Here is a 15,322-nt window from a genome sequence, read left to right as displayed (position 1 = left end):
ATCTGAAAAAAGTGTAAAATCCAGAAAGGCAGGACAGGCCATGGAGAACTGGGAGCCTTGTTATGCTGATGGGCGGTATGTAAATTGCCAACAGACACTCGGGAGAAGTGTATGGTGTTTCCTGAAACATGTAAAAAACAAAGCAACAGAGCCTAGGGCACTTCCACTTATGGTCCTATAGCTTAGGGAAATTAAAATCAAAAAGACACAGCCACCCCAAAGTTTGGGACGCCTCTGTTTACAAGAACCTCGTTTACCGTACAAGTTCAACATCACAGAAAGTGAAAAATGGATAAAGAACTTGTGGTACTTACGTACAATGCAGTATCACTCAGCAATGAAATCTATGTCATCAGCCTCGTAGCAGAATAATGAGTGGATTCAGGTATGATGATTCTAACTGAAATAAGTCACACAGAAAAAGAAACATCATAACATATCACTAATACAGGGAATGTAAACTTGGCTACACAGGAACTGAATTCCAAAACAAAACAGGGTCTCAAATTTAGAAAACCTACTTATGCTTGCTTAAGGGGAAAGGTGAGTTGGGGTGCTGCATAAAACCAGAGATTGAAATGAGCACAGATAAAGTTCCTTAAGCCAAATATGGAATAGACAAGAGCTACTCCTTGCTCAACGAAATGGACTCAACACCCCATATTAAACGCCTAAGAATGTACCTGACTAGTAAGTATCTTAAAACCTATGGATTGCTATGTCTCCAAAAGAGAATCAAGCGTGTGTACAGGGGCATAAACGCAGCAGTGATAGGATTGGAGAGGTTCGGTGAGCAAATGAAGACCCTTTGAAGTCATATTGCATGGTACCCATTCCACGGGTTTCAACTACCCAGGTTTAAGGTATTCTTCCTTCAGCTAAAACATGCATGTGGAACCTAGAGTATGATCAACCGTGTGATCGGGAGACGTGTTCAAATATGTCTCAGTTTAAGTACCCTGGTACTCGGGTGCAACATTCCAGATGCTTTACTAACACTCTCCCGACTTGGAGAGTCAGTCCCTTTAACCTCCTGTTTGGCCCAGTTTGCAATTTCTGCGGAAGATGAACAGGAATAGCGAGAACCAATGAGAGACTAGCTGGAGGTGTCTGGACGGGCAAATTTAACTCTCATTTCCCACCAGGAAGAGGAATTAACCAAAGGCTCAGCGTGCCGTGCCGGAACCAGATTAGGGCCTGAAGCCATCCTGTGGTGTTGCGGCCTGGTCACAAGAAAGCGAGTTGAAGAAAGGAGCTCAGGAGCACTGTAATTCACAAACCTGCAGAGATATAAATGACAGCTATCGTCCAAAAATATACTGAAGTAAGGCTGCCAAGAGGACTTGAAAGCAGGGCAGAATTGCAGGAAACCGATTTCAGGAGGTAGACTGGAATTGCATTGAAAGCATAGGAAAAGAGGCAGAACGTCCACAATGATGCACTTGGCCAAAAAGGGCGTATGCGTTTTTTCCTGAATATATTCAGGAAAAAACGCATACGCCCTTTTTGGCCAACCAAGCAAGCTTGCAAAGGAAATCTACACTACAATGAAGTCTCACTTCCCCCCGGTCCAAAGGGCCATCTGAAAAAAGTGTAAAATCCAGAAAGGCAGGACAGGCCATGGAGAACTGGGAGCCTTGTTATGCTGATGGGAGGGATGTAAATTGCCAACAGACACTCGGGAGAAGTGTATGGTGCTTCCTGAAACATCTAAAAAACAAAGCAACAGAGCCTAGGGCACTTCCACTTATGGTCCTATAGCTTAGGGAAATTAAAATCAAAAAGACACAGCCACCCCAAAGTTTGGGACTGCTCTGTTTACAAGAACCTCGTTTACAGTACAAGTTCAACATCACAGAAAGTGAAAAATGGATAAAGAAGTTGTGGTATTTACTTATAAAGCAATATCACTCAGCAAAGAAATCTATGTCATCAGGCCCTTAGCAGCACAATGAGTGGATTCAGGTATGATGATTCTAACTGAAATAAGTCACACAGAAAAAGAAACATCATAAGATATCAGTAATACACGGAATGTAAACTTGGCTACACAGGAACTGAATTCCAAAACAGAACAGGGTCCCAAATTTAGAAAACCAACTTATGCTTGCTTAAGGGGAAAGGTGAGTTGGGGTGCTGCATAAAACCAGAGATTGAAATGAGCACAGATAAAGTTCCTTAAGCCAAATATGGAATAGACAAGAGCTACTCCTTGCTCAACGAAATGGACTCAACACCCCATATTAAACGCCTAAGAATGTACCTGACTAGTAAGTATCTTAAAACCTATGGATTGCTATGTCTCCAAAAGAGAATCAAGCATGTGTACAGGGGCATAAACGCAGCAGTGATAGGATTGGAGAGGTTCGGTGAGCAAATGAAGACCCTTTGAAGTCATATTGCATGGTACCCATTCCACGGGTCTCAACTCTCCAGGTTTAAGGTATTCTTCCTTCAGCTAAAACATGCATGTGGAACCCAGAGTATGATCAACCGTGTGAACGGGAGACGTGTTCAAATATGTCTCAGTTTTCCTCCCCTGGTACTCGGGTGCAACATTCCAGACGCTTTACTAACACTCTCCCCACTTGGAGAGTCAGCGCCTTTAACCTCCTGTTTGGCCCAGTTTGCAATTTCTGCGGAAGATGAACAGGAATAGGGAGAACCAATGAGAGACTAGCTGGAGGTGTCTGGACGGGCAAATTTAACTCTCATTTCCCACCAGGAAGAGGAAATAACCAAAGGCTCAGCGTGCCGTGCCAGAACCAGATTAGGGCCTGAAGCCATCCTGCAGTGTTGCGGCCAGCTCAAAAGAAAGCGAGTTGAAGAAAGGCGCTCAGGGGCACTGTAATTCACAAACCTGCAGAGTTATAAATGACAGCTATCGTCCAAAAATATACTGAAGTAAGGCTGCCAAGAGGACTTGAAAGCGGGGCAGAATTGCAGGAAACCGATTTCAGGAGGTAGACTGGAATTGCATTGAAAGCATAGGAAAAGAGGCAGAACGTCCACAATGATGCACTTGGCCAAAAAGGGCGTATGCGTTTTTTCCTGAATATATTCAGGAAAAAACGCATACGCCCTTTTTGGCCAACCAAGCAAGCTTGCAAAGGAAATCTGCACTACAATGAAGTCTCACTTCCCCCCGGTCAAAAGTGCCATCTGAAAAAAGTGTAAAATCCAGAAAGTCAGGACAGGCCATGGAGAACTGGGAGCCTTGTTATGCTTATGGGCGGGATGTAAATTGCCAACAGACACTCGGGAGAAGTGTATGGTGTTTCCTGAAACATCTAAAAAACAAAGCAACAGAGCCTAGGGCACTTCCACTTATGGTCCTATAGCTTAGGGAAATTAAAATCAAAAAGACACAGCCACCCCAAAGTTTGGGATGGCTCTGTTTACAAGAACTTCGTTTATCGTACAAGTTCAACATCACAGAAAGTGAAAAATGGATAAAGAAGTTGTGGTATTTACTTACAAAGCAATATCACTCAGCAATGAAATCTATGTCATCAGGCCCTTAGCAGCACAATGAGTGGATTCAGGTATGATGATTCTAACTGAAATAAGTCACACAGAAAAAGAAACATCATAAGATATCAGTAATACACGGAATGTAAACTTGGCTACACAGGAACTGAATTACAGAACAGAACAGGGTCTCAAATTTAGAAAACCAACTTATGCTTGCTTAAGGGGAAAGGTGAGTTGGGGTGCTGCATAAAACCAGAGATTGAAATGAGCACAGATAAAGTTCCTTAAGCCAAATATGGAATAGACAAGAGCTACTCCTTGCTCAACGAAATGGACTCAACACCGCATATTAAACACCTAAGAATGTACCTGACTAGTAAGTATCTTAAAACCTATGGATTGCTATGTCGCCAAAGGAGAATCAAGCATGTGTACAGGGGCATAAACGCAGCAGTGATAGGATTGGAGAGGTTCGGTGAGCAAATGAAGACCCTTTGAAGTCATATTGCATGGTACCCATTCCACGGGTTTCAACTACCCAGGTTTAAGGTATTCTTCCTTCAGCTAAAACATGCATGTGGAACCTAGAGTATGATCAACCATGTGATCGGGAGACGTGTTCAAATATGTCTCAGTTTTCGTACCCTGGTTCTCGGGTGCAACATTCCAGACACTTTACTAACACTCTCCCGACTTGGAGAGTCAGTCCCTTTAACCTCCTGTTTGGCCCAGTTTGCAATTTCTGCGGAAGGTGAACAAGAATAGCGAGAACCAATGAGAGACTAGCTGGAGGTGTCTGGACGGGCAAATTTAACTCTCATTTCCCACCAGGAAGAGGAATTAACCAAAGCCTCAGCGTGCCGTGCCGGAACCACATTAGGGCCTGAAGCCATCCTGTGGTGTTGCGGCCAAGTCACAAGAAAGCGAGTTGAAGAAAGAAGCTCAGGGGCACTGTAATGCACAAACCTGCAGAGTTATAAATGACAGCTATCGTCCAAAAATATACTGAAGTAAGGCTGTCAAGAGGACTTGAAAGCGGGGCAGAATTGCAGGAAACCGATTTCAGGAGGTAAACTGGAATTGCATTGAAAGCATAGGAAAAGAGGCAGAGCGTCCACAATGATGCACTTGGCCAAAAAGTGCGTATGCATTTTTTCCTGAATATATTCAGGAAAAAACGCATACGCACTTTTTGGCCAACCAAGCAAGCTTGCAAAGCAAATCTGCACTACAATGAAGTCTCACTTCCCCCCGGTCAAAAGGGCCATCTGAAAAAAGTGTAAAATCCAGAAAGGCAGGACAGGCCATAGAGAACTGGGAGCCTTGTTATGCTGAAGGGCGGGATGTAAATTGCCAACAGTCACTAGGGAGAAGTGTATGGTGTTTCCTGAAACATCTAAAAAACAAAGCAACAGAGCCTAGGGCACTTCCACTTATGGTCCTATAGCTTAGGGAAATTAAAATCAAAAAGACACAGCCACCCCAAAGGTTGGAATGGCTCTGTTTACAAGAACCTCATTTACTGTACAAGTTCAGTATCACAGAAAGTGAAAAATGGATAAAGAACTTGTGGTACTTACGTACAATGCAGTATCACTCAGCAATGAAATCTATGTCATCAGGCCCGTAGCAGCATAATGAGTGGATTCAGGTACGATGATTCTAACTGAAATAAGTCACACAGAAAAAGAAACATCATAAGATATCACTAATACACGGAATGTAAACTTGGCTACACAGGAACTGAATTACAGAACAGAACAGGGTCTCAAATTTAGAAAACCAACTTATGCTTGCTTAAGGGGAAAGGTGAGTTGGGGTGCTGCATAAAACCAGAGATTGAAATGAGCACAGATAAAGTTCCTTAAGCTAAATATGGAATAGACAAGAGCTACTCCTTACTCAACGAAATTGGACTCAACACCGCATATTAAAAGCCTAAGAATGTACCTGACTAGTAAGTATCTTAAAACCTATGGATTGCTATGTCTCCGAAAGAGAATCAAGCATGTGTACAGGGGCATAAACGCAGCAGTGATAGGATTGGAGAGGTTCGGTGAGCAAATGAAGACCCTTTGAAGTCATATTGCATGGTACCCTTTCCAAGGGTTTCAACTACCCAGGTTTAAGGTATTCTTCCTTCAGCTAAAACATGCATGTGGAACCTAGAGTATGATCAACCATGTGATCGGGAGACGTGTTCAAATATGTCTCAGTTTTCGTACCCTGGTACTCGGGTGCAACATTCCAGACGCTTTACTAACACTCTCCCGACTTGGAGAGTCAGTCCCTTTAACCTCCTGTTTGGCCCAGTTTGCAATTTCTGCGGAAGATGAACAGGAATAAGGAGAACCAATGAGAGACTAGCTGGAGGTGTCTGGACGGGCAAATTTAACTCTCATTTCCCCCCAGGAAGAGGAAATAACCAAAGGCTCAGCGTGCCGTGCCGGAACCAGATTAGGGCCTGAAGCCATCCTGCGGTGTTGCGGCCAGCTCACAAGAAAGCGAGTTGAAGAAAGGAGCTCAGGGGCACTGTAATTCACAAACCTGCAGAGTTATAAATGACAGCTATCGTCCAAAAATATACTGAAGTAAGGCTGCCAAGAGGACTTGAAAGCGGGGCAGAATTGCAGGAAACCGATTTCAGGAGGTAGACTGGAATTGCATTGAAAGCATAGGAAAAGAGGCAGAACGTCCACAATGATGCACTTGGCCAAAAAGGGCGTATGTGTTTTTTTCTGAATATATTCAGGAAAAAACGCATACGCACTTTTTGGCCAACCAAGCAAGCTTGCAAAGGAAATCTGCACTACAATGAAGTCTCACTTCCCCCCGGTCAAAAGGGCCATCTGAAAAAGTGTAAAATGCAGAAAGGCAGGACAGGCCATGGAGAACTGGGAGCCTTGTTATGCTGATGGGCGGGATGTAAATTGCCAACAGACACTCGGGAGAAGTGTATGGTGTTTCCTGAAACATCTAAAAAACAAAGCAACAGAGCCTAGGGCACTTCCACTTATGGTCCTATAGCTTAGGGAAATTAAAATCAAAAAGGCACAGCCACCCCAAAGTTTGGGTTGCCTCTGTTGACAAGAACCTCGTTTACAGTACAAGTTCAACATCGCAGAAAGTGAAAAATAGATAAAGAAGTTGTGGTATTTACTTACAAAGCAATATCACTCAGCAATGAAATCTATGTCATCAGGCCCTAAGCAGCAAAATGAGTGGTTTCAGGTATGATGATTCTAACTGAAATAAGTCACACAGAAAAAGAAACATCATAAGATATCAGTAATACACGGAATGTAAACTTGGCTACACAGGAACTGAATTACAGAACAGAACAGGGTCTCAAATTTAGAAAACCAACTTATGCTTGCTTAAGGGGAAAGGTGAGTTGGGGTGCTGCATAAAACCAGAGATTGAAATGAGCACAGATAAAGTTCCTTAAGCCAAATATGGAATAGACAAGAGCTACACCTTGCTCAACGAAATGGATTCAACACCGCATATTAAACGCCTAAGAATGTACCTGACTAGTAAGTATCTTAAAACCTATGGATTGCTATGTCTCCGAAAGAGAATCAAGCATGTGTACAGGGGCATAAACGCAGCAGTGATAGGATTGGAGAGGTTCGGTGAGCAAATGAAGCCCCTTTGAAGTCATATTGCATGGTACCCATTCCACGGGTTTCAACTACCCAGGTTTAAGGTATTCTTCCTTCAGCTAAAACATGCATGTGGAACCTAGAGTATGATCAACCGTGTGAACGGGAGACGTGTTCAAATATGTCTCAGTTTTCGTACCCTGGTACTCGGGTGCAACATTCCAGACGCTTTACTAACACTCTCCCGACTTGGAGAGTCAGCGCCTTTAACCTCCTGTTTGGCCCAGTTTGCAATTTCTGCGGAAGATGAACAGGAATAGCGAGAACCAATGAGAGACTAGCTGGAGGTGTCTGGACGGGCAAATTTAACTCTCATTACCCACCAGGAAGAGGAAATAACCAAAGGCTCAGCGTGCCGTGCCGGAACCAGATTAGGGCCTGAAGCCATGCTGCGGTGTTGCGGCCAGGTCACAAGAAAGCGAGTTGAAGAAAGGAGCTCAGGGGCACTGTAATTCACAAACCTGCAGAGTTATAAATGACAGCTATCGTCCAAAAATATACTGAAGTAAGGCTGCCAAGAGGACTTGAAAGCGGGGCAGAATTGCAGGAAACCGATTTCAGGAGGTAGACTGGAATTGCATTGAAAGCATAGGAAAAGAGACAGAACGTCCACAATGATGCACTTGGCCAAAAAGGGCGTATGCGGTTTTTCCTGAATATATTCAGGAAAAAACGCATACGCCCTTTTTGGCCAACCAAGCAAGCTTGCAAAGGAAATCTGCACTACAATGAAGTCTCACTTCCCCCCAGTCAAAAGGGCCATCTGAAAAAAGTGTAAAATCCAGAAAGGCAGGACAGGCCATGGAGAACTGGGAGCCTTGTTATGCTTATGGGCGGGATGTAAATTGCCAACAGACACTCGGGAGAAGTGTATGGTGTTTCCTGAAATATCTAAAAAACAAAGCAACAGAGCCTAGGGCACTTCCACTTATGGTCCTATAGCTTAGGGAAATTAAAATCAAAAAGACACAGCCACCCCAAAGTTTGGGACGCCTCTGTTTACAAGAACCTCGTTTACCGTACAAGTTCAATATCACAGAAAGTGAAAAATGGATAAAGAACTTGTGGTACTTACGTACAATGCAGTATCACTCAGCAATGAAATCTATGTCATCAGGCCCGTAGCAGCATAATGAGTGGATTCAGGTACGATGATTCTACCTGAAATAAGTCACACAGAAAAAGAAACATCATAAGATATCACTAATACACGGAATGTAAACTTGGCTACACAGGAACTGAATTCCAAAACAGAACAGGGTCTCAAATTTAGAAAACCAACTTATGCTTGCTTAAGGGGAAAGGTGAGTTGGGGTGCTGCATAAAACCAGAGATTGAAATGAGCACAGATAAAGTTCCTTAAGCCAAATATGGAATAGACAAGAGCTACTCCTTGCTCAACGAAATGGACTCAACACCCCATATTAAACGCCTAAGAATGTACCTGACTAGTAAGTATCTTAAAACCTATGGATTGCTATGTCTCCGAAAGCGAATCAAGCATGTGTACAGGGGCATAAACGCAGCAGTGATAGGATTGGAGAGGTTCGGTGAGCAAATGAAGACCCTTTGAAGTCATATTGCATGGTACCCATTCCACGGGTTTCAACTACCCAGGTTTAAGGTATTCTTCCTTCAGCTAAAACATGCATGTGGAACCTAGAGTATGATCAACCATGTGATCGGGAGACGTGTTCAAATATGTCTCAGTTTTCGTACCCTGGTACTCGGGTGCAACATTCCAGACGGTTTACTAACACTCTCCCCACTTGGAGAGTCAGCGCCTTTAACCTCCTGTTTGGCCCAGTTTGCAATTTCTGCGGAAGATGAACAGGAATAGCGAGAACCAATGAGAGACTAGCTGGAGGTGTCTGGACGGGCAAATTTAACTCTCATTTCCCACCAGGAAGAGGAATTAACCAAAGGCTCAGCGTGCCGTGCCGGAACCAGATTAGGGCCTGAGGCCATCCTGTGGTGTTGCGGCCTGGTCACAAGAAAGCGAGTTGAAGAAAGGAGCTCAGGAGCACTGTAATTCACAAACCTGCAGAGTTATAAATGACAGCTATCATCCAAAAATATACTGAAGTAAGGCTGCCAAGAGGACTTGAAAGCGGGGCAGAATTGCAGGAAACCGATTTCAGGAGGTAGACTGGAATTGCATTGAAAGCATAGGAAAAGAGGCAGAACGTCCACAATGATGCACTTGGCCAAAAAGGGCGTATGCGTTTTTTCCTGAATATATTCAGGAAAAAACGCATACGCCCTTTTTGGCCAACCAAGCAAGCTTGCAAAGGAAATCTGCACTACGATGAAGTCTCACTTCCCCCCGGTCAAAAGGGCCATCTGAAAAAAGTGTAAAATCCAGAAAGGCAGGACAGGCCATGGAGAACTGGGAGCCTTGTTATGCTGATGGGCGGGATGTACATTGCCAACAGACACTTGGGAGAAGTTTATGGTGTTTCCTGAAACATCTAAAAAACAAAGCAACAGAGCCTAGGGCACTTCCACTTATGGTCCTATAGCTTAGGGAAATTAAAATCAAAAAGACACAGCCACCCCATAGTTTGGGACGGCTCGCTTTACAAGAACCTCGTTTACAGTACAAGTTCAACATTGCAGAAAGTGAAAAATGGATAAAGAAGTTGTGGTATTTACTTACAAAGCAATATCACTCAGCAATGAAATCTATGTCATCAGGCCCTTAGCAGCACAATGAGTGGATTCAGGTATGATGATTCTAACTGAAATAAGTCACACAGAAAAAGAAACATCATAAGATATCAGTAATACACGGAATGTAAACTTGGCTACACAGGAACTGAATTACAGAACAGAACAGGGTCTCAAATTTAGAAAACCAACTTATGCTTGCTTAAGGGGAAAGGTGAGTTGGGGTGCTGCATAAAACCAGAGATTGAAATGAGCACAGATAAAGTTCCTTAAGCCAAATATGGAATAGACAAGAGCTACTCCTTGCTCAACGAAATGGACTCAACACCCCATATTAAACGCCTAAGAATGTACCTGACTAGTAAGTATCTTAAAACCTATGGATTGCTATGTCTCCAAAAGAGAATCAAGCGTGTGTACAGGGGCATAAACGCAGCAGTGATAGGATTGGAGAGGTTCGGTGAGCAAATGAAGACCCTTTGAAGTCATATTGCATGGTACCCATTCCACGGGTCTCAACTCTCCAGGTTTAAGGTATTCTTCCTTCAGCTAAAACATGCATGTGGAACCCAGAGTATGATCAACCGTGTGAACGGGAGACGTGTTCAAATATGTCTCAGTTTTCCTCCCCTGGTACTCGGGTGCAACATTCCAGACGCTTTACTAACACTCTCCCCACTTGGAGAGTCAGCGCCTTTAACCTCCTGTTTGGCCCAGTTTGCAATTTCTGCGGAAGATGAACAGGAATAGGGAGAACCAATGAGAGACTAGCTGGAGGTGTCTGGACGGGCAAATTTAACTCTCATTTCCCACCAGGAAGAGGAAATAACCAAAGGCTCAGCGTGCCGTGCCGGAACCAGATTAGGGCCTGAAGCCATCCTGCAGTGTTGCGGCCAGGTCACAAGAAAGCGAGTTGAAGAAAGGAGCTCAGGGGCACTGTAATTCACAAACCTGCAGAGTTATAAATGACAGCTATCGTCCAAAAATATACTGAAGTAAGGCTGCCAAGAGGACTTGAAAGCGGGGCAGAATTGCAGGAAACCGATTTCAGGAGGTAGACTGGAATTGCATTGAAAGCATAGGAAAAGAGGCAGAACGTCCACAATGATGCACTTGGCCAAAAAGGGCGTATGCGTTTTTTCCTGAATATATTCAGGAAAAAACGCATATGCCCTTTTTGGCCAACCAAGCAAGCTTGCAAAGGAAATCTGCACTACAATGAAGTCTCACTTCCCCCCGGTCAAAAGGGCCATCTGAAAAAAGTGTAAAATCCAGAAAGGCAGGACAGGCCATGGAGAACTGGGAGCCTTGTTATGCTTATGGGCGGGATGTAAATTGCCAACAGACACTCGGGAGAAGTGTATGGTGTTTCCTGAAATATCTAAAAAACAAAGCAACAGAGCCTAGGGCACTTCCACTTATGGTCCTATAGCTTAGGGAAATTAAAATCAAAAAGACACAGCCACCCCAAAGTTTGGGACGCCTCTGTTTACAAGAACCTCGTTTACCGTACAAGTTCAATATCACAGAAAGTGAAAAATGGATAAAGATCTTGTGGTACTTACGTACAATGCAGTATCACTCAGCAATAAAATCTATGTCATCAGGCCCGTAGCAGCATAATGAGTGGATTCAGGTACGATGATTCTACCTGAAATAAGTCACACAGAAAAAGAAACATCATAAGATATCACTAATACACGGAATGTAAACTTGGCTACACAGGAACTGAATTCCAAAACAGAACAGGGTCTTAAATTTAGAAAACCAACTTATGCTTGCTTAAGGGGAAAGGTGAGTTGGGGTGCTGCATAAAACCAGAGATTGAAATGAGCACAGATAAAGTTCCTTAAGCCAAATATGGAAAAGTCAAGAGCTACTCCTTGCTCAACGAAATGGACTCAACACCCCATATTAAACGCCTAAGAATGTACCTGACTAGTAAGTATCTTAAAACCTATGGATTGCTATGTCTCCGAAAGAGAATCAAGCATGTGTACAGGGGCATAAACGCAGCAGTGATAGGATTGGAGAGGTTCGGTGAGCAAATGAAGACCCTTTGAAGTCATATTGCATGGTACCCATTCCACGGGTTTCAACTACCCAGGTTTAAGGTATTCTTCCTTCAGCTAAAACATGCAAGTGGAACCTAGAGTATGATCAACCATGTGATCGTGAGACGTGTTCAAATATGTCTCAGTTTTCGTACCCTGGTACTCGGGTGCAACATTCCAGACGGTTTACTAACACTCTCCCCACTTCAAGAGTCAGTCCCTTTAACCTCCTGTTTGGCCCAGTTTGCAATTCCTGCGGAAGATGAACAGGAATAGCGAAAACCAATGAGAGACTAGCTGGAGGTGTCTGGACGGGCAAATTTAACTCTCATTTCCCACCAGGAAGAGGAATTAACCAAAGGCTCAGCGTGCCGTGCCGGAACCAGATTAGGGCCTGAAGCCTTCCTGCAGTGTTGCGGCCAGCTCAAAAGAAAGCGAGTTGAAGAAAGGAGCTCAGGGGCACCGTAATTCACAAACCTGCAGAGTTATAAATGACAGCTATCGTCCAAAAATATACTGAAGTAAGGCTGCCAAGAGGACTTGAAAGCGGGGCAGAATTGCAGGAAACCGATTTCAGGAGGTAGACTGGAATTGCATTGAAAGCATAGGAAAAGAGGCAGAACGTCCACAATGATGCACTTGGCCAAAAAGGGCGTATGCGTTTTTTCCTGAATATATTCAGGAAAAAACGCATACGCCCTTTTTGGCCAACCAAGCAAGCTTGCAAAGGAAATCTGCACTACAATGAAGTCTCACTTCCCCCCGGTCAAAAGGGCCATCTGAAAAAAGTGTAAAATCCAGAAAGGCAGGACAGGCCATGGAGAACTGGGAGCCTTGTTATGCTGATGGGAGGGATGTAAATTGCCAACAGACACTCGGGAGAAGTGTATGGTGCTTCCTGAAACATCTAAAAAACAAAGCAACAGAGCCTAGGGCACTTCCACTTATGGTCCTATAGATTAGGGAAATTAAAATCAAAAAGACACAGCCACCCCAAAGTTTGGGACGCCTCTGTTTACAAGAACCTCGTTTACTGTACAAGTTCAATATCACAGAAAGTGAAAAATGGATAAAGAACTTGTGGTACTTACGTACAATGCAGTATCACTCAGCAATGAAATCTATGTCATCAGGCCCGTAGCAGCATAATGAGTGGATTCAGGTACGATGATTCTAACTGAAATAAGTCACACAGAAAAAGAAACATCATAAGATGTCACTAATACACGGAATGTAAACTTGGCTACACAGGAACTGAATTACAGAACAGAACAGGGTCTCAAATTTAGAAAACCAACTTATGCTTGCTTAAGGGTAAAAGTGAGTTGGGGTGCTGCATAAAACCAGAGATTGAAATGAGCACAGATAAAGTAACTTAAGCCAAATATGGAATAGACAAGAGCTAATCCTTGCTCAACGAAATGGACTCAACACCGCATATTAAACGCCTAAGAATGTACCTGACTAGTAAGTATCTTAAAACCTATGGATTGCTATGTCTCTGAAAGAGAATCAAGCATGTGTACAGGGGCATAAACGCAGCAGTGATAGGATTGGAGAGGTTCGGTGAGCAAATGAAGACCCTTTGAAGTCATATTGCATGGTACCCATTCCACGGGTCTCAACACTCCAGGTTTAAAGTATTCTTCCTTCAGCTAAAACATGCATGTGGAACCCAGAGTATGATCAACCATGTGATCGTGAGACGTGTTCAAATATGTCTCAGTTTTCGTACACTGGTACTCGGGTGCAACATTCCAGACGCTTTACTAACACTCTCCCGACTTGGAGAGTCAGTCCCTTTAACCTCCTGTTTGGCCCAGTTTGCAATTTCTGCGGAAGATGAACAGGAATAGCGAGAACCAATGAGAGACTAGCTGGAGGTGTCTGGACGGGCAAATTTAACTCTCATTTCCCACCAGGAAGAGGAATTAACCAAAGGCTCAGCGTGCCGTGCCGGAACCAGATTAGGGCCTGAAGCCATCCTGTGGTGTTGCGGCCAGCTCAAAAGAAAGCGAGTTGAAGAAAGGAGCTCAGGGACACTGTAATTCACAAACCTGCAGAGTTATAAATGACAGCTATCGTCCAAAAATATACTGAAGTAAGGCTGCCAAGAGGACTTGAAAGCGGGGCAGAATTGCAGGAAACCGATTTCAGGAGGTAGACTGGAATTGCATTGAAAGCATAGGAAAAGAGGCAGAACGTCCACAATGATGCACTTGGCCAAAAAGGGCGTATGCGTTTTTTCCTGAATATATTCAGGAAAAAACGCATACGCCCTTTTTGGCCAACCAAGCAAGCTTGCAAAGGAAATCTGCACTACGATGAAGTCTCACTTCCCCCCGGTCAAAAGGGCCATCTGAAAAAAGTGTAAAATCCAGAAAGGCAGGACAGGCCATGGAGAACTGGGAGCCTTGTTATGCTGATGGGCGGGATGTAAATTGCCAACAGACACTTGGGAGAAGTTTATGGTGTTTCCTGAAACATCTAAAAAACAAAGCAACAGAGCCTAGGGCACTTCCACTTATGGTCCTATAGCTTAGGGAAATTAAAATCAAAAAGACACAGCCACCCCATAGTTTGGGACGGCTCGGTTTACAAGAACCTCGTTTACAGTACAAGTTCAACATCGCAGAAAGTGAAAAATGGATAAAGAAGTTGTGGTATTTACTTACAAAGCAATATCACTCAGCAATGAAATCTATGTCATCAGGCCCTTAGCAGCACAATGAGTGGATTCAGGTATGATGATTCTAACTGAAATAAGTCACACAGAAAAAGAAACATCATAAGATATCAGTAATACACGGAATGTAAACTTGGCTACACAGGAACTGAATTACAGAACAGAACAGGGTCTCAAATTTAGAAAACCAACTTATGCTTGCTTAAGGGGAAAGGTGAGTTGGGGTGCTGCATAAAACCAGAGATTGAAATGAGCACAGATAAAGTTCCTTAAGCCAAATATGGAATAGACAAGAGCTACTCCTTGCTCAACGAAATGGACTCAACACCCCATATTAAACGCCTAAGAATGTACCTGACTAGTAAGTATCTTAAAACCTATGGATTGCTATGTCTCCAAAAGAGAATCAAGCGTGTGTACACGGGCATAAACTCAGCAGTGATAGGATTGGAGAGGTTCGGTGAGCAAATGAAGACCCTTTGAAGTCATATTGCATGGTACCCATTCCACGGGTCTCATCTCTCCAGGTTTAAGGTATTCTTCCTTCAGCTAAAACATGCATGTGGAACCCAGAGTATGATCAACCGTGTGAACGGGAGACGTGTTCAAATATGTCTCAGTTTTCCTCCCCTGGTACTCGGGTGCAACATTCCAGACTCTTTACTAACACTCTCCCCACTTGGAGAGTCAGCGCCTTTAACCTCCTGTTTGGCCCAGTTTGCAATTTCTGCGGAAGATGAACAGGAATAGGGAGAACCAATGAGAGACTAGCT

This window comes from Pseudorca crassidens, chromosome 6 (assembly GCF_039906515.1).
Source record: "Pseudorca crassidens isolate mPseCra1 chromosome 6, mPseCra1.hap1, whole genome shotgun sequence".
Lineage (NCBI taxonomy): Eukaryota > Metazoa > Chordata > Mammalia > Artiodactyla > Delphinidae > Pseudorca > Pseudorca crassidens.
Note: the sequence above shows the minus strand (reverse complement) of the source record.